The sequence below is a fragment of the Chelonia mydas genome, chromosome 4, assembly GCF_015237465.2.
Source record: "Chelonia mydas isolate rCheMyd1 chromosome 4, rCheMyd1.pri.v2, whole genome shotgun sequence".
In the NCBI taxonomy this organism is placed as follows: domain Eukaryota; kingdom Metazoa; phylum Chordata; order Testudines; family Cheloniidae; genus Chelonia; species Chelonia mydas.
Genome location: NC_057852.1, coordinates 124,976,238 through 125,000,422, shown reverse-complemented (window position 1 = coordinate 125,000,422; position 24,185 = coordinate 124,976,238). Strand labels below are relative to the sequence as shown.

At 46.9% G+C, this 24,185-nt stretch overlaps 1 long non-coding RNA gene across 8 annotated transcripts in view; it reads right to left on the bottom strand.

Annotated features, from left to right (window-relative positions):
• The window catches only part of LOC119566146, a 161,672-nt gene that overhangs the window by 5,902 nt on the left and 131,585 nt on the right, over nucleotides 1-24,185 (bottom strand). For 7 of the 8 annotated variants that reach the window (XR_006290227.1, XR_006290225.1, XR_006290224.1 and 4 more), the window contains one exon: nucleotides 16,393-18,149. This is a non-coding gene — a long non-coding RNA (uncharacterized LOC119566146). Of the gene's footprint in view, nucleotides 1-679; nucleotides 856-16,392; nucleotides 18,150-24,185 lie in introns of those variants that run through there. The other variant, XR_006290232.1, reaches the window with a different exon arrangement.

Genomic DNA, 24,185 nt, shown 5'->3' with positions numbered 1-24,185 from the left:
ACGGTGCAGATAAGTGCCTAGCTGGATTTCCACTTAACTTCCAATATGGAGTTTGATACAGTCACATCCCACTCTATCACCTCAATGAAAGCCCCATTTTCTTTTAAAAAGGACATTGATCATGATTTTTTTGTGCTCTGTGTCTCATTCTGAGCAGCCACCAGGGTATCAGATAGAGTGGAGGTGGAAAATACTCAGTGGGAAATAATGGTGGAATTCAGACAAAGATACCTTGTATTGTGTTCATGAATGGCGGCTTCTTATCTTTCCCACACTGCCTCCTTGAAACAAACAAGGAGGTAAATAACTGCGTTGAAATAACTGTCACCCCACCAATAACTGATTTATTCTCATTCCCCCCTTTCTTCCTCAGAGACCGTTGTCAAAAAGGAGGAGATAACCAAGGTCAATCAGGTCAATACACATAAGGGATGGGACACACGAGAATGCAACTTACCAGCCTTTGCGTGATGAGGAATGACAGTTTCCCCAACGTACAGAGTGATATGAAAAGGAGACTGAGCTGCTGAAGGTGCGGAAGCGGGAAGAGAGAGGCAGAGCAGGAGGTAAAGAAGGCTAACTGTGCCCATCTGTTTATTGAGCCTGCATGGAGATAAATAGACCAGCACTGCCAATACAGATGGAGAGTCAAAAGAAAACAAAACAATGGGAGACTTACCACCAGGAGCACCAGTGCATCAATGGATGTGGACACCTTCTGGATCCAAAGACAGTACAGGCAGCAGAGAGGGAAAGCAATGCATCCATCCTATGCCACTGTGCTAAGTTGCTTTGTGAAGGTATACTCCTGGACTGCGGTCCTGGGTGGTTCCACTGGCAGAACTGAACCAGTCACTGGAAGAAATCACTTGCATGAGAAGAAGATACTGGTAGCAAGTTAAGTTCTGGCCCTGGCATTCATTGTCCTCAAGAATTCCACTCTTCCCTGTCACTGCCCATCAGTGACCAGGTGATTCCGTAACATCCAAATCCAGCCAGAAATACGGCTTGTAGAACATAGATTTCCCTCAACTCCTCTGGGGTGCACTCCATGTTAATGTCAATGCAGACAATGGGAGCAGTGATGCTATGGGATATTGACAACAATCTCCTTGAATAGCTTTCAGGTCCCACATTGCTTTGAAACTTTCCCCACAACCCTCTGCTCTGGGGAGATATGCTGGAACTGTGGGAGTCCCACAATGCACTAGTACAGCAGTAGTTGAAGGCAGTGTTTGTGTGTGGATGTGATGCAGCATGCTGCAAAACACAGGTAGGCCTAGTCCAAACGCTGGTCCCGGTTCACCGCCAAAACAACTAGTGCTAAAGAGTTTTCTCTGGGGCAGAAGGACAGCAATAATTTCAATGGGACCTGTGGGTGCTCAGCACCCCAAAGAACAGGTGACTTATTTAGGTGCTTAAATATAGACAGGTGCCTAACATTAAGCTCTTTCATTCAAAACTTTGGGGTAATGTATTTATGGTGAGAATTAAGTCTACATGGACAAGAAAGAGATCCCATGACTATCATAGAATCATAGAATATCAGGGTTGGAAGGGACCTCAAGAGGTCATCTAGTCCAACCCCCTGCTCAAAGCAGGACCAATCCCCAATTAAATCATCCCAGCCAGGGCTTTGTCAAGCCTGACCTTAAAAACTTCTAAGGAAGGAGATTCTACCACCTCCCTAGGTAACACATTCCAGTGTTTCACCACCCTCCTAGTGAAAAAGTTTTTCCTAATATCCAACCTAAACCTCCCCCACTGCAACTTGAGACCATTACTCCTTGTCCTGTCATCTTCTACCACTGAGAATAGTCTAGAACCATCCTCTTTGGAACCACCTCTCAGGTAGTTGAAAGCAGCTATCAAATCCCCCCTCATTCTTCTCTTCTGCAGACTAAACAATCCCAGTTCCCTCAGCCTCTCCTCATAAGTCATGTGTTCCAGACCCCTAATCATTTTTGTTGCCCTTCGCTGGACTCTCTCCAATTTTTCCACATCCTTCTTGTAGTGTGGGGCCCAAAACTGGACACAGTACTCCAGATGAGGCCTCACCAATGTCGAATAGAGGGGAACGATCATGTCCCTCGATCTGCTGGCTATGCCCCTACTTATACATCCCAAAATGCCATTGGCCTTCTTGGCAACAAGGGCACACTGTTGACTCATATCCAGCTTCTCGTCCACTGTCACCCCTAGGTCCTTTTCCGCAGAACTGCTGCCTAGCCATTCAGTCCCTAGTCTGTAGCCGAGCATTGGATTCTTCCATCCTAAGTGCAGGACCCTGCACTTATCCTTGTTGAACCTCATCAGATTTCTTTTGGCCCAATCCTCCAATTTGTCTAGGTCCCTCTGTATCCTATCCCTACCTGCCACCGTATCTACCACTCCTCCTAGTTTAGTATCATTCGCAAATTTGCTGAGAGTGCAATCCACACCATCCTCCAGATCATTTATGAAGATATTGAACAAAACCGGCCCCAGGACCGACCCTTGGGGCACTCCACTTGATACCGGCTGTCATCTAGACATGGAGCCATTGATCACTACCTGTTGAGCCCAACAATCTAGCCAATTTTCTACCCACCTTATAGTGCATTCATCCAGCCCATACTTCTTTAACTTGCTGACAAGAATACTGTGGGAGACTGTGTCAAAAGCTTTGCTAAAGTCAAGAAACAATACATCCACTGCTTTCCCTTCATCCACAGAACCAGTAATCTCATCATAGAAGGCGATTAGATTAGTCAGACATGACCTTCCTTTGGTGAATCCATGCTGACTGTTCCTGATCACTTTCCTCTCGTGTAAGTGCTTCAGGATTGATTCCTTGAGGACCTGCTCCATGATTTTTCCAGGGACTGAGGTGAGGTTGACTGGCCTGTAGTTCCCAGGATCCTCCTTCTTCCCTTTTTTAAACTACATGTTTCTGAGATGGGATACAATTTAAAAATATATATATATTAGTGCTTTCCTTAAGTAACTTGGAGGGATTTTGATCTAAAGCTTGGATCTCTGCCAAATAACTAACTCAGCCCCCCACAGCCATGAGAACATTGTGAAGTCCTGTTGAGTGGGTTAGCAAAATAATCAGATAGGGATGGATTAACTCTCACTTTTTTAATGAACTGCTGTTGTTTAAATCTTCTCCTGCTTCACTCATTGTAGCTAGACCTTCCCAGATTAGTGTGCTGTGGTGAGCCATACAGATCTTTTGGTGACCCCCTGAGGCCTCACTGAACCTTGCCCTGGAGGGGTCATTAAGAGGATGCCTTGCCAGGTAGGTCACTGGATTTCAGGGGCTAATCCTCAGCTAGGATTCATAGGTCAGGAAAGTATGTCCAGCTCAGAGCTAGTTAGGGCACCTTAAAGAGGGGGCTGGTTACTTCCAGAGAAGAGGCAGGCAGGGGATTGTGCTGCCCTGAAACCAATGCAGCTTTGAGAAAACCTAAGAGCTACCCTGTTTAGTTTGTGTATTTTTTGGTTATGGAGTCTGGCGTAGGGCAGGAATGCAGCCAGAGACACTTGCCGAAGTTGTATCCTTCTGATTAAATCAAAGAGCTCCTAAAATGAACCAGAAAGCTCATGGTGATCGGGGGAGGTCCCAGACAATTGGAAAAAGGCAAATATAGTGCCCACCTTTAAAAACGGGAAGAAGGAGAACCCAGGGATCTATAGACTGGTCAGCCTCACCTCAGTCCCTGGAAAAATCATGAAGCAGATCCTCAAGGAAACCATTTTGAACCACTTGCAGGAGAGAAAGGTGATCAGGAACAGTCAACATGGATTCACCAAGGGCAAGTTATGCCTGACCAACCTAATTGCCTTCTATGATGAGATAACTGGCTCTGTGGGTATGGGGAAAGTGGTGGACGTCATATATCTTGACTTTACCAAAGCTTTTGATATGGTCTCCCACAGTATTCTTGACAGCAAGTTAAAAAAGTATGGATTGGATGAATGGACTATAAGGTGGATAGAAAGATAGATTGTGGGCTCAACGGGTAGTGATCAACGGCTCGATGTCTAGTTGGCAGCCGGTATCAAGTGGAATTCCCCAGGGGTTGTTCCTGGGGCCGGTTTTGTTCAATATCTTTATTAATGATCTGGATGATGGGATGGATTGCACCCTCAGCAAGTTCACAGATGACACTAAGCTGTGGGGAGAGGTAGATATGCTGGAGGGTAGGGATAGAGTCCAGCATGACCTAGACAAATTGGAGGATTGGGCCAAAAGAAATCTGTGAGAAGGGGGTTGGACTAGACGACTTCCTGAGGTCTCTTTCAACCTTAGTCTTCTATGATTCTATGAACCCCTCAGAGAGGATTTGTGTTTGTGTTTTTAAGGGCAACCTTTGGTGACCTCTCACTACTCTGACCTTGGACAGTTCCCTTGCAACTCTCAGTCATACACTACAAGTGCCCCAATAACTTGTTTGTTAAGAACACCAAGGTCTGTAGCTGAGCTAGAGTCAGCTGTTCAATACTCTTCCTGAGTCATGCACTGCGTCAGCCACATCCTTGAGATTGCTGGTCTGGAACTCAAAGATTATTCCTGTCTAAACGGTTTGAATGTAGTTCAAGAGAGATTTTCAAATTTTATAATGCAATTTCAGCAAGACAGCAGTAACATCAAGATTTTGCTGTTGCATTTGCTGCAACTGTGAGCTGTTTCTGAGGCGAATACCATGGGCAGCAAGTTGCTAGGCAGGCCAAAGCACTGAAGACAATGATCAAAAATTATCTGTTTATCACTCATTTGGAACATACTGCAGAAACTGAGCCGGAGCTAAGATAGCCCAAGTTAGGTTCATGCTTCAGGAGATCAAATCAGGCAGAGGAAGCTGAATTTCAGTTTTTCAATTATTTGTTTTTGCTGAAATGAGAAATTTTTATGAAAAAACAAAAGAATTTTTCACAAACATTTTCACAAAAACTTCTTCCCTCTTTCTTTTAAATTTCAAACAGCTGTTTGAAACTGTTTGGAATTTCAGTTTAATAAAAGGGTGAGGGAGTTGCCAAATTTTTCACAAAAAATGTTTCACCAGCTACCCATGCAGGTTTGTGGGCAGCTTGTATTTCACACTGGACATCACCAGCATGGTGACTGGAGTCTCTTTTCAAAGGGCAGAACATTTATCCATAGTAGGATTTAGATAAGACCATTTCAACTTTCCTCTGGGTAAAGCACTGGCTGCATGTTGACTCCAGTCGGGTGACAATCATTGCCCGGCTGAGAGCCTGATCCTAAGACATGGTTAGCATTTGCAACTCCCATTTGGCTTCAGTGGAAGTTGCACATACTCCTTACCTTTCAGGATCAGGCCCTGCCTAACTAAAGCAAATGGAGACGTGATTCCTCTTTGTTTAGAGACCAAATCTTGCAGCTCTGACTCCATCCGTTGTCAGATAAAACTCTCTCAATGAAACCCATGGAAATGTTACCCGTATAGGGAATGTGAGGTGGAGCTCTGTGTTTGCCAGTGATTTGTAAAACTGCGTCTGCGTTATTTTGCTAATGAATCATTCTAGCTATTGGGGTGGGGAGAGGGGGAAATCCCTTGGCTTCTCTATCGACCTATCTTCTTTTTAAGAGAGACATATTTGTCAATAAAATGTACTGTGCAGATCTGGCTCATGGCCTCTTGCTACTGCCAGCTGTCACTCTGATAATGTGTGATCAATGAGAGCACATCAACGAGACAAGTCTGGAAGGGAATGTTGTGTCATTGTATTGTGTTCTCAAAGTGACAAACAGAAGGAACAGGAGGCCTGCCTGTGGATTTGATTCATAAGTGTTATTTTAAAATATTTGTGTATAAATAGGGGCTTTAAAAAAATCCCAGATGAGCGAGGGAATTTTAGAGGGAGTGATGGGAGAAAAGGGACTGTTATTCCTCCATTAGGATGATGAATGCAGTAAAAACAAACAAAATAATTAACCTTAATGGGCCAGATCTGGGTAAGCACCTGCAATTCCCCATAGGCCAGATCCTGAGGGGCCAGATTCTCAGTGGGTGTAAATTGGCATAGCTCCACTGGTGTTGATTTGATGAATTTGGGTCTACAGCACCATGGATGCAGGGGGACATACAAAGATGAACACCCTAAGGCTTTCTGCATGCCAGCTGTAATGAAGCGGCCTTTGGCAGGACACTACTGAGAGTATCAGTTCAGGACAAATTGCTAAGAACAGGGCAGTAACAGCCCAAGGCTGGGGTTCCTTTACTACTAAGATCCACCAAACCAGCCAAACAGAGAGGACTTTGGTTTTACCCGACTGGCTAACCAGAAGTCATATAAGCTATTCCCTCAAACACTCCAGTTTCCTAGTATCACCACCAGCACCACTCCTTATGGGGATGAATGGTAATGAAAACCAATACCCCAGTAAAAGAAAAAAGGTTCTCCCGATCCCAAGGGACTAAGCCCCACACCCAGGTCAATATACAAGTCAGATCTTATCCACAAATTACGCTGTTGCCAGTCCTTTAGAATCTAAAATCTAAAGGTTTATTCATAAGAAGAAAGAAACACAGATGAGAGCTAAAATTGGTCAAAGTAATCAATTACATACAGCAATGGCAAAATTTAAGTTAATTATGTGGGTTACTCTGTTTAAGGTGGCAAGTTGTTGTGGAAAACATAGTCCCAATTATACATACAAAATGATTGGATCTAAACTAGCTTTCCCGCTCAAGAATGAGATCTTGGAGTCACTGTGGATAGTTCCCGGAAAACATCTGCTTAATGTGCAGTGGCAGTCAAAAAATCTAACAATGTTCGGAACCATTAGGAAAGGGATAGATAATAAAACAGTAAAGATCATAATGCCACTATATAAATCCATGGTAGCCCATTCCTGGAATGCTGTGTGCAGTTCTGGTCATCCCAGCTCAAAAAAGATCATTAGAATCGGAAAAGGCAGAGAGAAGGGCAACAAAAATGATTAAGGGTATGGAACAGTTTCCATATGAGGAGAGATTCAAACGGCCGGGACTCTTAAGCTTGGAAAACAGATGACTAAGGGTGATAAGAGAGAGGTCTATAAAATCATGAATGGTGTTGAGAAAGTGAATAAGGAAGTGTTGTTTACCCCTTCACATAACATGAGAACCAGGGATCACGCAATGAAATTAATAGGCAGCAGGTTTAAAACAAACAAAAGGAAGTACTACTTCACACAACAGACAGTTAACCTGTGGAACTCATTGCCAAGGGATGCTGTGAGGGGCAAAACTATAACTGGGTTTAAAAAGAAATAAATTCATGAATAGGTCCCTCAATGGCTATTAGTCTAAACGGTCAGGGATACAACCCCATGCTGTGGGTATCCCTAGCCTCTGACTGCTAGAAGCTGGGAGTAGATGACAAGGAATGGATCATTTGAAATTGCCCTGTTCTGTTCATTCCCTCTGACGTGCTCCGCTGTCAGAAGACAGGATACTAGGCTAGACTGACCAAAGGTCTGACCCATTATGGCCATTCTTATGTGTATTATTCCCTTGAAGGAACAATGGACCAAATAGCTCTGGGCTTTCCAGAAGATGGCTGGACAGTACAGAACATACATTTGGAGGGGGGAGAAATCCAGGAGTGGGAGTGTGTTGGGGTCACTCTGCAGAAGTAATCAAAACTGGTAAAAGCCAGAGTGTGGCTGGCATGCTGCAGTTGCACACAGACACTCAAGGTGTGATTTGCATGCTGGAAGGCAGTTTGTGGGCTGCCAATCTGGGAGCTACTGAAGCAAGGCATCGTAAAGCACCCAAGGTTGCAGGGCAGGGCTAAGACAGCCCCTCATTGGTCTGCACTGCACCCTGGACTGCCAGAGGGGGGGCTGCATTCCCTTCTTCTCCCATGTCCAGTCCAATGTAATGGGGCCTCCCACTGGACATATATAGCCAGAATAGGAGGGCCTGGAGGCTGATGTATCCGGCAGACAGCCCAGCCTTCATGTGCATGTGTCAGTCACCGTGGACATGGAGAGGATGCTTCCTGTAGCTGCTGCTTCCTGCACTCGGCAACCAGAGGGAATCTCAGCTGCTTCTATGACCGTACAGTCATACATCCTAATGGAGGAGTGGAGGAAGGAAGGACCTATGGGTTTGGAGTTGGGGCAGAGGAAGAACCCTCAGGGCTTGGGCAAGAGGCGGAGAAGAAGAGGAAATGCACTCGTGGGGAAATAGGCTGTGTTAAAAAAATAGAAACTAAGCTGAGGTAACACTTAAAATTAAAAACTAACCAATTAACTTCAGCTTGGCATTATCAGCAATTTCACTTCTGATCATTTTTAGCAGAAACAGCCAATGAATGTGCTTAGCCAAATTGCCTCCCACCCCTCTTCAGAGGCCAGATGCCCCAACAGCTCCCTATTCAGCTGCTAAAACCACCATCTTCCCCTCACCTACAATAACTTCTGCAATGTAGTTTTGCCTTATCAGAAAGGCTACTGTTTTGTCATGGAGGTTGCGGAAGTCACGGAATCCATGACTTCCAGAGACCTCCGTGATTCCAGTCTGTGGCTTCTGGGAGCTGCAGGGTCCCCGCACCGTGGGCAGTGGCTGGGAGCTGCAGGGTACCCCTGGTGCCCAAGGCAGCGGGAACCCCACAGGAGCTCCAAGCTGCTGTGGGCAGTGGGGGGCCCCATGGGCAGCGGGGGGACCCTGGAGCTCCAAGCTCCCATGGGCGGTGGGGAACCCTGCAGCTCCAAGCCTCCACTGGCAGAAGCTTATAAACTGGAGAAGGTTCCGAGATGAGCCATGAGAATGATTAAAGGCTTAGAAAATATGCCTTTGAGTCTATCTCTATAAGAGCTCAATCTATTTAGCTCAACGGGTCTCAAACTTCATTGCTCCATGACCCCCCCCCTTCTGAAAATAAAATTTACTACACGACCACAGGAGCGGGGACCAAAGCCCCACCACCATACACGGGGTAGCAAAAGCCCAAGCCCAAGCCCCACTACCCGGGAAATGTGGGGTGGGGCAAAGCCAAAGCCCTAGGGCTTCAGCCCTGGGTTGGGGTGGGGAGGGTACTGTAACCAGAGCCCCGCAGCTCAGGGCTGAAGCTCTTGTGTATCGGCTTCAGCCCCAGGCCCCACGAAGTCTAACGCCAGCCCTGGTGACCCCCATTAAAATGGGGTCCCGACCCACAGTTTGAGAACCACTGAAAGAAGGTTAAGGGGTGACTTGATTACAGTCTGCAAGTACCTACATGGGGAACATATATGTAATAATGGGCACCTGAATCTAGCAGAGAAAGGTATAACGTGCACCAAGGGCTGGAAGTTGAAGGTAGTCAAATTCAGACTGGAAATAAGGTGTACATTTTTAACAATGAGGGCAATTAACCACTGGAACAATTTAATAAGGGTCGTGGTGGATTCTCCATCACTGACCATTTTTAAATAAAGATGGGCTGTTTTTTCTAAAACATAGACTCTAGGCATTGTTTAGAGGAAGTTCTGTGGCCTGGGTTATGCAGAAGATCAGACTAGAATGATCATAATGGGCCCTTCTGGGCTTGGAATCTATGCATGCCATTGATCAACACGCACCTTGCACTTAGACGCCCGGATGCTGCATCCTCAATAGACACTACTGAATGAATGCTAATTACAGAATCGTAGGTCTGGAAGGGACCTCGAGAGGTTTTTTTCCATAGTCAACTCCCCTGCACTCAAAGCAGGACTAAGTATTATCTAGACCGTCCATGACAGGTGTTTACAAAGGCAGATATAGATTTATTGGGGCCCTGAGCACAAAGAACATTTGGGCCCCCCAACAGCTCTCCCACCATTGGGCCCCACCCCCTGCTTCTCCTCTTCCCCCAAGGCCCTGCCCACTGGCCTGATCGGAGCCAAGCCATGGTAAGAACTGCCCGCGTAGCCTGGGCTGCTGGGGGGAGTCCTGGACCCTCCACCTGCCCTGGGAGGCATGCCCTGTGGGGCAGGGACATGGGCTTTTCTGAGGCCCCCCAAGCCCACCGCTCAGGGCAGATGGAGGGTCCGGGGCTCCCCACAGCTGCCCAGGCTCCCTGGGCGGCTCTTACCACAGCTTAGGGTGACCATATGTCCTGTTTTAGTACCAGACATCCTGATATTTTTTTTTTTTGGCAAAACTTGGCATTTGTCCCATTTGCTCTTGCCAACTGATGATCAGGTGGGACAAATGCCCTGTTTTGCTGAAAAAGTGGATTGGAGGCAAGAGGGGGTGAGCGACAGGGTTTGGGCCAGCCACACAAGGGATGGGGGGGAGGGGCTTGGGCCAGCTCCATATGGGAGAGCAAGGGAATATGCTCCTCCTACCACAGCCAGGCTCCAACTTCCAGCTCTGGCAGGGTGGCGGAGCTTCAGGGGAAGAGGAGGAGCAGGGGGCAGGGCCAGAGTTCTGATGTTCCTGCGGTGGGCCCCCAAATTGGCCGGGGCCCCCGGGCATGGGCCCCAGCTTCAAACTTGCATTCTAACACAGATCCTTAACAGTGAGCTCATATGCTTTTACAGCAATAGATCAGCGCCAGCGACCGTCACCCATTCCATGGATTTGGGAAGTTAGTCTCCCTTAACACTACCGAGGGCACTATTAAGGTTTTGCTTTGGAGTACAAGTTTGACATTAGGGAATGCACCAAAGCAACTTGGCCAAAGGTTACATAGTGTGCTAGTAGAAGAATTGGGAATAGGACTCAGAGTTCTGACACCCTGTTCCATCATTAGGACCCTACCAAATTCATGACCATGAAAAACGCATCACGGACCGTGCAATCTGGTCTCCCCAGAGAAATCTGGCCTTTTAGGTACTTTTACCCTGTACTACACAGATTTCACAGGGGAGACCAGCGGTTTTCAAACTGAGGGTCCCGACCCAGAAGGGGGTTGCTGAGGGGGTTGCAAGGTTATTGTAAGCGGGTTGTCGTATTGCCAGCCTTACTTCAGCACTGCCTTCAGAGCTGGGTGGCCAGAGCGTGGTGGTTACTGGACAAGGGCCCAGGTCTGAAGGCCGCAGCGCAGAAGTAAGGGTGGCAATATCATACCAGGTCAGCCTTATTTCTGCGCTGCTGCTGGCGGTGGAGCTGCCTTCTGAGCTGCGCTCCCGGCCAGCAGCTGCTGCTCTCTGGCTGCCCAGCTCTGAAGGCAGCCCCACCGACAACAGCAGTGCAGAAGGGTGACAATCCCATGACCCCCCCTACAATAATCTTTCCAGCCCCTCCCACTACTCTCTTTTGGGTAGGACCCCTATAGTTACAACACCGTGAAATTTCAGATTTAAATACCTGAACTCATGAAATGTATTATTCTTAAAATCCTATGACCGTGAAATTGACCAAAACGCACCGTGAATTTGGTAGGTCCCTACCCATTATTTAGTTGCCAGGCTCCAGTGTCCGCATACCATATCCACATGCACAAACAGGAGGGACGCTCCAGTGGCAGGAAATAACATGAAAGACGCCTGCTACCTACCTCGTTAACTGTCTCCCTCCTTCATTGCAATCCCAGGTTTGTGCAAAGGATGTCAGCTTCCCACCTACGTTCGTTCGGTAAGATCCATTATGAAATTATTATTACACTGGCGCTACTCTTAGCTGACGTCAAGGACACAGAGCACAAGCCAAATAACATTAAAATCCTGGGTTTCACCCAAGTCATCACTAAGCAGATTTTATCTGTATCAGGAAAGGCGCCCCTCCCAATGGTGGTATGGAGTTAAAAGCACTGATGATTAAGGCAGAGGACATTTCTTAGGGATTAATAACTGGGTAGAAGGAATGTATGTGGCCAGAGGCAAAGTCAAAGCCATTAGCCCCAGCAGGGCACTAAGGAAACATCCTGTGCTGAACTGGTTATCACTATATTATAATCTGACAAAAGGAAATAAATCTATAGGTGTATGGTAGTCGCTCTTTTTTTTTTAAATGAGCCATGCCGACTCAATTAGTATGTACAGGCTAGTTCAAGAGGATTAATGCCCTGTACATTAGCCAACCAGATTGCTTGAATTATCTCTCAAAATTCAATTTGTTTCATAATAATTTATCAATAATGAGGCATTATAATGCCGTAGTCAGACAACATCATAAATACCAAGGAGCACAGCTCAGAAACGCAAATGAATTTTAGGTCTGCTTTAGAAGTGTGCTCAACACGCCTAGGGAGGCCCTTAAACGTCAATAAACCCTGGCAATCTCCTCTGCTCGGGCACCGCTCGTGGCCTAATATTTTCTTTCTTGGCTTTATATGTCAACCACATTAATCCTACACCAAAATGGGCAAACCTACAGTTAGGCAGCCAAATAGAAGCGGGACAATTTTCAACGTGGCTGAGCATGTGCAGCTCCAGTTGACTTGATTGTGTGCTGGGGTTTGCTCAGCACTTTGGAAGAAGTTGCTGCCTTTATTTAGGTGTCTAAATAAGTAGAGCTTTCTGGTAAAGCCCTAGGCTGCTAACTGGCTTGGGGGCTTTTCCAAAATTTAGCCGAGGCCAAGGCCTGGCTTCCCAAAGGTATTTAGGTATTTTGATGTCAATGGGGGTTAGGTGCCTATGTACCGTTGAGGCTCTGGACCAAGATTGCCTAAGTTTACTCACCTGGTTTGAAAATCTTGGCCTTAGAGCGCATCTAGACTTACCAATTAGCTGCTTATTTGACAAAAAGTCAACATTTCCCATGGAAAGCAGAGAGTTTTTGTGAAAAATTTCATTTTCTTCAAAACCCAATGTTCCATCAAAAAAACAATTTCAGTGGCACGTTCACAAGCCCTACTCTTTAGTAAAAGGTAATAAACACTGAGAAACATGCACCCATATGCTCTACTCGTGGCTAGGTGCCCAAATTCACCTGCCTGGCTTCAGTTCCTTTTCTAGCTTAGCCTTTCATCGTTCATTTTCTTTGCTGCAGATTAACACCTCAGAATTGTTGGACAAATAAATAAAGGGTGCTTGCTTTTCTGTGGAGTACATTGATTTTGTGCCATAACCTCTTGATGGTCAGATGCAAACATCACAATTTTTCCTTTCTATTGTTTCATGAAGGTTAGGCGCTTTTCCTCATTCTTTGGTAGAGGTGATGAATCATGAATAGTGGATAAGGTGAGAAGTGTTGAGGGTTGTTAGGCTTGGCTAAATTCCAAGGGCCAAGCTCAGCCCTCAGATACACAGTAACAGCTGTGAATGGGAGTGTACGTGGCGCTCATTCTAAAAACAACACAGAAGTGAAGGGCTGGAAGCAGAAATTACTGGGTGCGGCTCTATGGCCTTTGTAATGCAGGAAGTCAAACTAGATGGCGGCCTTCTCGCTTTAAAATCTATTCATCTGAAGGCACAAGCAGGCCTCAGGTTAGATAAGTACAGTCTTCGTGTGCACTTGGCACAGCTCAGGAAGGGGCTGGAGGGACAAAGAGGACTTTACACCACCTTTGCGCTCCCTCAGCCCTGGGGGCCACCGGTCCCAAGGCTGCTATAAACTACTAGCTGGTTCTGGCAACCAAAGATTACCACAGTACATGAACGAGGCCAGCCATACCGCGTTTCCACAGCAACATCCTCTGCAATGGTGACGTAGGAGCCACTATTGCACCTCAGCTCCACCCACCTGGAGAATCGTCAAATGGCTGAAGTGCCAGCTTTGGGGCAGTTTTGTGCTGGCAGATGCGGGGCCGCGGGGTGGGGACATTGCAAAGCTGCCCTAGTGCAGTGCCAGATGTGGCCCATTATCTGTGAAGAGCCAGTAGCATGCTCAGCCTTGACCAAACACTAACCTTGGAGAGTCCCCGCCCACAAGGAGTTTACAGGAACGCTAGCCGTTCGCTGCGGCTTGTGGTGACTAAGGCATTCTCCTCACCCTTTGTGTCTTGTTATGCGGTGGTGCAGTGCACTGTTTAAACATTAGTTATGGCCTGGAACCCACCTGCCTAAGTGACTGCCTCGCTCCTTGTGAGCCACTGCCATTACTGGGGTCAGCAGCACCACCTGGACAGCCGCTCCATCAGGAAAAAAGAGAGGCCTGCCTGCAGGGTGTTTTCCATTAGGGCCTCGTGCTTTTTGAATGTCCTTCCCCTGTGAGTCCATAACCGCCTGTGTCTGCTAACCTGCAGGTCGCACTTCAAGCCCTGGTTTTCTCCCTGGCTCTTAGGGAGTTGGGGAATGGACAAGACTGGGGTGCGTGGTGGTTGGGGCTGATAAAACTTTTGTTATAGTTAGCTAGCCACTGGAGCCCGTTTATTTCCAGAGAAGTAATTGTGAGGAGTTTGTCGAGGGTGCCCAGCAGCAGGCCACGAAACATTCTTTCACTGAGCACGGTAAAAGTTTGAATAAATAACAATAAATAAAGGCTGTTAGCTTATACCCCAGGGTGGGCTGCCCTGCGCTAAGAGGTGGGGATCCCCAACCGCGCAGTTGCTGATAATTTTGTAAAGTCTGTCAGGCGCTTTGGGATCTTTGAGTGAAAGTTGCTGTTTAAAGTGTCCCTTTTTATTATTCTTTTTCAGGGTAATTGGAACTAGCACCAAGACCACATTTCCCTCTGTCACTAGAGGCCGCACTTCCAGTCCCTGGGATGCTCTTGCTTTTCGCTGGAATGCAGCAGCTGTGTATTTTCAGTGACGACCCCGTGCCTCTGGGAGCCAGTTCCACCAGCATTCCCTCCACTGCCCGAGCCGGGTGCACTGCAGGGCCCAGCATACAATTTACTGTCTCTGGTCTTTTATTGGGTCTTTGCTCACTGGGGAATTTCAGCAGCAGAGCAAAGGTGACTTTACAGACTCATTTAGAGAGTCATTTAGTAAATATTTAGATCGAGGTGGCCAACCTGTGGCTCCGGAGCTACATGCGGCTCTTCAGAAGTTAAGATGGGGCTCCTTGTATAGGCACCGACTCTGGGGCTGGAGCTACAGACGCCAACTTTCCAATGTGCCGGGGGGCCCTGCCCCCACTCCCCCCTCTCCCTGAGCCTGCCATGCCCTTGCTCCTCCCCCTCCTCCCCCCCTCCCGAGCCCCCTGCACGCCACGAAACAGCTGATCAGGAGGTGCAGGGAGGGAGGGGGAGGCGCTGATAGGCAGGGCTGCCAGTGGACGGGAGGTGCTGGGAGCAGGGGCCGGGGGGAGCTGATGGGAGGCTGCTGACATATTACTGTGGCTCTTTGGCAATGTACATTGGTAAATTCTGGCTCCTTCTCAGGCTCAGGTTGACCACCCCTGATTTAGATGGTTTTAATTAGTGTAAGAGTCTCAGTGATAGGTACCGGACTTGTATAGCTACGAGGCTCCGATGCAGCAAAGCACTTAAGCACATGCTTAAATCCCATTGGCTTCACTTAAGCACATGTGCAAGTGTTTGCTCGATTGGACCCTGAATAGATAGAGGCTGAACTGCTGGCCCTTCTGTGGTACAAATAAAACTCGCACGGCTTTCAATGGGAGCAGCATGCATGGAAGGACTCCAAAAGAGCCCCTGTAGCCACTCTCCTTTTCTTGCCAAGTCTGATTAGTGGTGATGGGCTGGGCCCCAAATCATTTTGTGTCTGCTAGAACTTGCTTGGTTCTTGTATGCCTGGACCTACCCCTTCCACCTTCTCCTCTCATGCATCTGCTCCTCCCACGCATACTCAAGCTATAACATGCTCAAAATGTTCTCCTCAGCTGCTCATGCAGCATCCGCGAGCCCCTGCTGATTCTAACATAAGCTAGCTAAGCCTGACCTAAAATTGACCTTATTTCTGGTGTAGATGCAGGGTAACGCTTTAAGCACCATTTTAGTTCATCATTTCTAGACTTGCAGGCGCCTACAACTTGACCAGTAAAATTGCACCCAGCTTTTACCCTTCATCTGCATGAGGGGAAAGGTCAAGTTTAGATGTGGTTTAGCTAGCTCACAGTTAAGACCAACCTAACCTCAATCACTCTTCCTTGGCAAGACACAGCATGATGTGACCTTGGCCATGGCATTTAGCAACTTTGTGCCTCAGTTTCCTCCCCATAAAATGTGGTTAATAATTCCTAGGCACTCAGATGCCAAGGTGAGGAGCACTGTATAAGATGCATTTCAGCTGGGATTTTTCATTCTTTGCCCCCAGCTCTAGCATCTGCCTCGGGCAGATTAAAACTTTGCCTTGCTTTAAAGGAGCGTTTCTGGTCTTGCAAAAACATAAGAGCAAGTGGTGCTAAATATTCATGCAATAAAGACAAGCCATGCACACAACACACTACGCTTGCCAAGAACTGGGGAATTCATGGAAACAGTCAATGCTTTTACAGTATTACTGGCGTGGAGTGAGGTACGGCTAAAAATTAAATGGAGAGAACAGTCGTAACTTCTAGGCAAACACGATGAATGAACAATGAGGGGCTAAACACGTATTAAAGGACATAAATCTTTCATTCTCAGGCAGTCGAAGGACTTTGTTACCACAGGATTAGCTTTATTGTTTTGGTTGGAATGGCATGCAGATGGGGAGGTTACCGATGCGGATCCAGCTGCTGCAGGTGGTGAAAAACAGAGTGAACAGGATCCTACGCAGTGCAGCCGTGAAGGCTTTCTGATAATTAGGGATGACAACAACACTGGATAATGGAGCTACTGGCATGATACCATGTGGGTGAAAATGAAAAGAGACACAAACATTACAGTTTTTACAAAAATGAAATAACAACAAATGTACATCTTCATCCATCTGTCTCTCTCTAGCCCTCCTCCCGCTGTATTCTTCACCCATCTTTTTCAACTGTGTGTGTGTATGTGTGTGTGCTGATCAGTGTTTTTTCACTCACTTAAACCAGATCTGAACTTGGCCCACAAGGGCTAGATCCTCAGGTCCACCTGAGCTGTGAGCCACACAGGACACAAGGGGGTGAGGGAAGCCAATGTGGTTTACATTGACTTTTGGACGCCCAGGCTTCTGGGGGCCAGCCGGGGACTGGTGCAGCCTGAGTTACAGACATCTCAGGGCTGCTCTGACTTACATTAGTAGTCATCTTCACAAGGTCAAAACTCAGACTTATTGTAGTGCAGATATTTCTGTCTATGGGAAATTAGGGGCAGTCATTGTCCCAACACTACTGTCCCTCAACACCACCCTCCACCCTTGCACTGGTGATGTATTCAGGATATTCCATTTATTCCACGTGTCTAGGAAGCATGAAAAGAAATGAGCTGCTCTGATCTTTCTGATGCTCACTGTCACGTAACTGGTTCCATTTTACAGTCTCACAAATCATACAGGAGCCAGAAATCTTTCTTCATGCCTTTTGGAACATTGAAAGATTGCAGGACTTGGATTTCCAGTATTCCCAAGCCTAGGTAAGCTATGTAGGTCTATCAGTTTTTGGTAGGGACTCCAGATTCACCAAGTGAAGGCTGTAAAACTTCAAGACGACAAATTTTTTAAAAAATAACCTTTCTGGTTGGCGATGATTGGCTTTATATGCTCTGTCTCAGCATGGACTAGTAAGCCGACTAATAAAACAAATCTTTTGCCCTTTGTGCCTCTTTTATCAGTTCTGTCTACTGTTAGTTCCCCAACTAGTGTGAGAAGACTCAGCCAACGAGTGGCTGCCCTCAACTGGGCATGTGCAATCCCTGCATACGCATTCTGCACATTATCACAGTCAAGGTCTAAGCAAGACCATCATGACCATAGGCAGACGTTCTGGCAGGTGAATCAATAAAGCGCCTATTTTGGCCAAGGCAGTACAAAGAGTACTAAGCTAATTTTAGCTAGCAGTGACAATATTTACTTATCTTATGCATCCTTTTGAGTCTCTGAGTAGTTTGGGAGGGTGGGACGACCGATTTGTGATCTGACTCATGGATGTTTAGAGCTCTTTCTTTGAGGGAAACAAACGCAATGTAGAAAGTGATCAGTTTACCTGAGCTGGAACATTGTTTTTTTCTTCAAATATCACAGCAACGGTTGGGTGCTTTTTCACTTTACCAATAGCCTGAGAAGCAGTTAGAAAACATTTTCCCTCTGAGTTTATGGAGAGACAGGGCTGTTAGCTCTGCAAAAGCAGCACTGTTTACAATCATATCCTAGGGCTACGAGCTCTTCATATTACCCTAATCTTCCTGTCTGGTTCATCACCACTAAAGTCTTGGTACCACATCCCACAAGCAGCTCTCACAAGGCTTTGATGTGCGATATTTCAGTGTGCGCACCTAAAGAGAAATGACAGAATCGATTAATTCCCCAAACTCTCCTAATGCTGAAAATCCAGCGCATTATATTTGCCAGTTGCACACGAGGCAGTAGCACATATCGTAACTGGAGGTCTTTATTAACTGCATGGCTCTCAAACAAACAGCGGGGGAAACGAGCCGAATGCTGCCCTCCCTTCTGAGCAGCAATGGCATGACCTCCAGTACCAGGCTTTAGACCCTAGTTATTTTTACTGATGCTACTGAAGGGCCAGCAAGGGCCGTTTTATTCCCACATCTAGGAGCTGATGCAAAGGGTCTTTTCATTCTCCTCTGGGACTGAGATTTGACCCTGTTCTTTGTTTATTCTTCTTTTGGGTTTGGTCAAAGGCTGTAAGATAGTGTTGATTTAAACTGGAAACACATGGATCACTTGGGCCTGATATTCTGTTTCCCAGAGTTTGGCTGGCTTTTGAGCTCCATCCCTCCAAAAGGGGACAGTCAAACGTCAGGTTCGGAATTACCTAGACTCCCTGGAGCCACAGCTGCGCTGATTCAGCCTTTTATCCTTCTGACCTAACTACAGTGAATACCTCAGTGAAGGGCCTCAGCCTGCCATTCAGACAATGGCCTACAAAGCCAGTGATGTTGTAACGTTAACAAAACATCAGTGTTGGCATTTACCCCCAGAGGTCCAGGTCCTAGAGGGTTTGTGTTTCCTGAGGCACACTCTCTCCCCCAGCACAGAGTGAGTGTGTTCCCAGTACCACCCCTTTATACACGCTCCCCTGGCTCTGTGGGACTATCTCCTCCTCACCCCTCCCTTTGGGTGACTGTCTTCCAAGGGGAGCTAGACCAGATCAGTCGCCGTGCTCCCCCACAAGTGCAGGGACTTCTGTTGTGCCAAGTCCCTGAGGTGGGGGTGGAGTGGGGGTACCAGCTCAGGAAGAAGAGTAATTTCCTCTTCTCTTCCACTATCATGGTTCTTATACCATTCCCTACCATAGAATCCTTCTGTTAGGGCTAGGCAAAATCTGGCCATGGGGGAAGGATGGGTCTTTCAGCTAAGGCCTTAAAAAGAGATGTCGTGTTTGCTCTGCATGCACACTAAAGATGCACTGGGGCTTTCCCTGTGGTCTGTAACTAACATTGCCCCTCTCCTGTCTGTGGTTCGGCTTGCAAGGTGCTGTATTGCTTCTTCTCTTCCACCCCACATGGCTCTGTATTTCAGAGATCTGTCAGATATGTTGTCTGTGAAGCACTTTGCGAACCTTCCAACAGTCCCAACTTTTGCAGCTTGTCCTTCTTTGACCCCCTCTCCCAGCTCAAAGAGACTATTTCCTGCACCGAGGGCCAGCCGGAGGCGTCCGGGATGTGGGGGGCAAAAGGGCAGGTTGGACACTGCAGCAGGGGAGACCAGACAGCAAGCAGCCTGGTGGGCTGCTGCAGGGGGTGGGGCCCTGCAACCACCTTTAAATTATTCCAGCCTCCTTTGGCAAAATCCCTGTTCTCCAAAAGAACGTAGTATCTTCACTGGAGTTCATTCATTTCCTTTTACAAGAGGTACCTGACCAGAATACTCCTGACGACGTGCTCATGTAACATGCCAAATTTCTTCATATCTGATGCATTAAGTTCAGCTATATTTATCTGGCTTGCAAAAACTGTCATGTGATACAACCATCATATTTCCAACAGAAATGGCAGAGCAATTTTACTAGCGCTGTGTTAAGGTGTAGAGCTGTAAAATGAGATTAGTGCAATAGAAAGGTTTACTGTGGCCATGAGAAACCAGAGGGAAGCAGTGCTAGATTAAAAGGCTCTTACCCAAAGGCATTGTGCCAAGGGGGCGTTGGCAGAGTAGTGTGTACCAACACTCCTGAGCCATGTTTTACCAGATTTCTGATCCAATCCTCCCCTCTGGCCAGCCACCTCTCCCCTCACCTGGGTCTTCCCACGCACCCCAATGCAGTGATCGGCCTCATTCCATTAGTGCCTGTAAATCCTGTATATAGCACCAGGGAAATCCCAAGCTCAGGAGGTTATGTCTTCCTCTCTTTAGACACAGCTAATGCTGTATTTATGCACCAAGGTAGAACTAGAGAGATTACTGGTGGCAAACACCAGCTTTGTAGGCAGAGGAATCAGCCATAGGAGGTGCAAGAATGACACTGTCATCTTTGCCAGTACCAGGGTGTGAACCAGGGACCTCCAGAGCTAAAAGCATGACCCTCTACATCCAGGTTGTGTAGCTAAAGGTGTAACAAACTCCGACTCTGTGTGGATTAGTCACCTAGTGAGGGCTATAACACACATTGACTGGTGGCTTACATCTGGATGCTCTGAGATGTTACTATTTCACCAAGCTGGCAGGCAGAGAATAAGCTATTCCAAGCAGAGACTTCCAGCTGAAACAGTGTGGCTCCTACTGGCTGATCCTGAGGATAACTGCTCATCAGCTCACTTGCTAGGTCTGCTTCCTATAGACCATGAGAGTCCCAGGTCCTATTTCAGTTGTGGCAATGAGCAGGGTGCATAGCTAGAAGTGTATCTAGCCACCAACTGAGGCACTCCGCTTATTGTCTTATAGTTAGAGGCAGCTGGGTAAGTGAACAGGACTGTGAACTTTCCAGCTATCTGGAACATGGTTTGAAATCATTCCAGCCATTTCAGATGATCTTTCCATTCTTGGCGGTACATAAACGCCTTCAGATAAGTAAATATAGTACAGCGCCTCACTGTGCAGCATACGGATAAAGTCATGCACTGATCATTTTATTGTTGTAATTCCAAGCGGAAGGTGCCTGTATTGAAAAAATTCCATCCAAGGAAGCAAAATGTTTCCTCAGGAGACGCCCTCAGACACTATTTTTATTAAGTGGTATCCTGATGCTAAATCAGAATTCCCTGACCCCGGGACCATCACTGCAGTCTGATGTGTCCTCTCTTTACTTCAACCAGGAGGCCACCGATAAAAGCCACGGATTTTCCTGCCCTAATGTCTGCAGAGCCCAACTGAGATTGGACGCTATTATACTAGCACTTACATACACATAATAAGTTACTGACCCTGCCCCAAAGAGCTTGCAGGCTAAACTAAAGAAGGATTATTATCAGCCCCATTTTACAGATTGGGAACAAGGCACACGGAACTTGCCCAAGGTCACTGGGGAAAGCTATGGTAGAGCTAGGAATTAAATGCCCATCTCCTGCCTCCCCATTCTCTTCCTTAACCGCAAGACCATCTTTCCTCCCATAGTATATAGGCCCATTGAGCCATACATTTTAAGGGCAGAAGGGACTATCACCCAGTTACCTCTGCGTTGAGCCCAATAACTTGTGTTTGACTAAAGCATGTACTCTAGAAAGTCTTGAGCTGATGACAGCAAGAGAAGTTCCCTTGGTAGTTTGTTCGAATGGCTAATCGCCCTAATCTGAATGTGTCTGGCATTAACACCCAGCCATTGTTCTTGCTATACCTTTCTCTGCTAAATTAAAAAGCCCTTTAGTACTCCACATTTTCTCCCCTTCCTCTTCAGAGCAACTTTGTTTCTTGTCTCTAGAAGGAGCAATCAAATTGAAGCATCTATGCCTTGCTTGGTGTTACTCTTCTTCCTCCTGAGTCGTGGGGATGTTTTTCTTTCACCTGGTGCCAGGTTTGTCAATATTTTATGTTTCCTTTCCCCGGCTGCAGCAGTTAGGAGGCAAAAGAAAATGGGAAAAGAAAGAAGGAAGTTTGTAAGTGTAGCACTTTCTGCAGGCTTTTTCGAGGGCAATGGTAGCCATATGGCTAAAGCTTAAGAGCAGGAGTCAGAACTGCTGAGACTGGCTGGACGTCTCTGGAGTGCTGAACAGTTCCTGGCTGCCTGCCCCACCGGGTGACCGCACTGGGAGCTGCACTTCATAGTCTAACTCCACCTCTTCATCAATGAGTTCGAACTCTGGGTTAGGTCCTCTTTCCACCACCTCCAGCCAGGCCGAAGTATCCACGGGGCTGTTGGCAGTGGAGGTGGGGTCACCACTGAGGACAGTGTCCAGCTCCTTATAGAGCGGGCAGGTCTTAGATGCAGCACCAGAGCAACAGTTTGCCTCCCTCGCCTTATGATACGCCTGCCTCCACTCCTTTATCTTTGCTCTGCACTGCAGCGTGTCCCGATTGTAGCCCTTTTAGCACAAGCCTCGAGAAATGTGCCCAGCTCAAGCGCAGCTGTGACTGCACAGCCTCCTCTCCCCGTATACTGAGCAGATCCGGCAGCTCCGCAGTGGCCCAAGCGGGAGCGTGTTTGCTGCGATAACCTGCCATGGTCGCCTGGGAAGATGTGATGAGACCTCTCCAGGCTGAGCAAACAGGAAATGGAATTTCAAACATTCCCGGGGTTTCTATGGGGGAGGGGCAGATGGTTGTTTACCTGGATGCAGGGCAGTGGAGTTCATACTGCTGACCAGAGTGGTCAGGATAGGCATTGTGGGACACCTCCTGGCGGTCAATTAAAGTGATAAAATCAAATGTGGTGTCTAAACTGGCACTTAGTGGACAAACATTTTGAGGAAAAAGGCTTATGTATCTCATCGGGGTGGATGTATTTTGTTGCCAAAACAGGGCATTTTTTGCCGCCAAAAGTCACATTCCATTGTGTACACGTTCACCATTTTGTCAACAAAAGCTGCCTTTTGTCAGCAAAACTTTGCGGTGTAGACAAGGCCTAAGAAGTGTGCCGGTATCCAGAGGACTGATGGGCATATTTTCAAATGTTGACATTATCCAGGCTGAGATGATTGTCTGTGGTTTGTGTCTACAGAGTCCAAGCCCCCAAAACTGGCTCTGTTCAATTGATTGTATGAAGAAAAGCCTTTTCTGTAACAGCTCTTCAAATTTGTTCAGCTGAATAGTTCGGACAAGAGCAGGGCAGGTGATGCAGTTCACCAGCCACGCCTAACTTCCTCTTTGAGTCGCTCACAACATTTCCAATGGGTGTTCACTCACAGCCTATATCAAGTCAGTGTCCACTCTCCAGGGCAAATAACTACACTGGAATGACAGCACCTGAACCTCAGCCAACTGCTGAAAAAAGGGCCGCCCAGGATGCTAAGAAATGGTGGAGGTGTCTTTGGCCAGTGCACCTAAAAGTGCCCTACGCTCTCTGTGAGAAAACTGTTTTGTTTAGCTAAATCTTTAAGAGATCCATTTCTCACAGTGATGAGTGCTCTCCATCTTGATTAAGGAGCAGAAACATTAGCTAAGGTCAATCTTTGCTAATGACTAGGGATGTGTAAGCTATGCAGGTAGACATGGTTGGTGCTCCTGGACCAGTCAGCAGTAAGCAGCCATGGCTGGAAGTAGTCTCAGGCTGGGGCACCCGAACAACTGCCGTGGTGCTGTTGGCCGTAACTTCCTCCAGCAGGCAGGCTGAGGCTCATTGTCTTCAATGGAGTAACTCCTCATTTATACTAGTGTGAGATCAGATTCAGACGGGTACAGCACACACTTAAGAGGGAGCCGTAATTGTCTACAAATGTTGGAAGAGTGTAAACTCCACAAAAGAATAATTTAGTGTGGTACGAGGGATCTAACTAGGAATCAGGGACATATTCTTCACCGCAAGCTCTGGTATGTTTTTTCATTCTGTGAAAATCAGATCAAATTTCTCTGGATTTCATATCTCTACTGTGTATAGTAGTGCTTTGTTATCCTCACTATTAACAGTCATTACAATTCAAGGTGACACAAATGATGAACTTATAGGCTTATGCAATGCATGGAAACAGCATGAACAGCTTTTTCTGTTTGTTTGTTTACTCAGCACTTTAACAGTTTCATTTATCATTCCGGAGATCTTTCTGAACTCTTTGCTACTTGTAAATTATGGCAAGAGCTGTGTTTCTGTTGAAGTTATGACACTGGGACAAAACTCAAAAGTCTGGGGGACCGATTTCTAAAGAGTCTCCTCCTTTTTGCCTCCATAAAATGGCAGGTGCAAACTGCGAGTCTTGGTTAAGGCAGTCCGAAAAGCAGTTCCTTAGACCTCAGTCCTGTTCCCATTGAAATCAAGAGCAAAA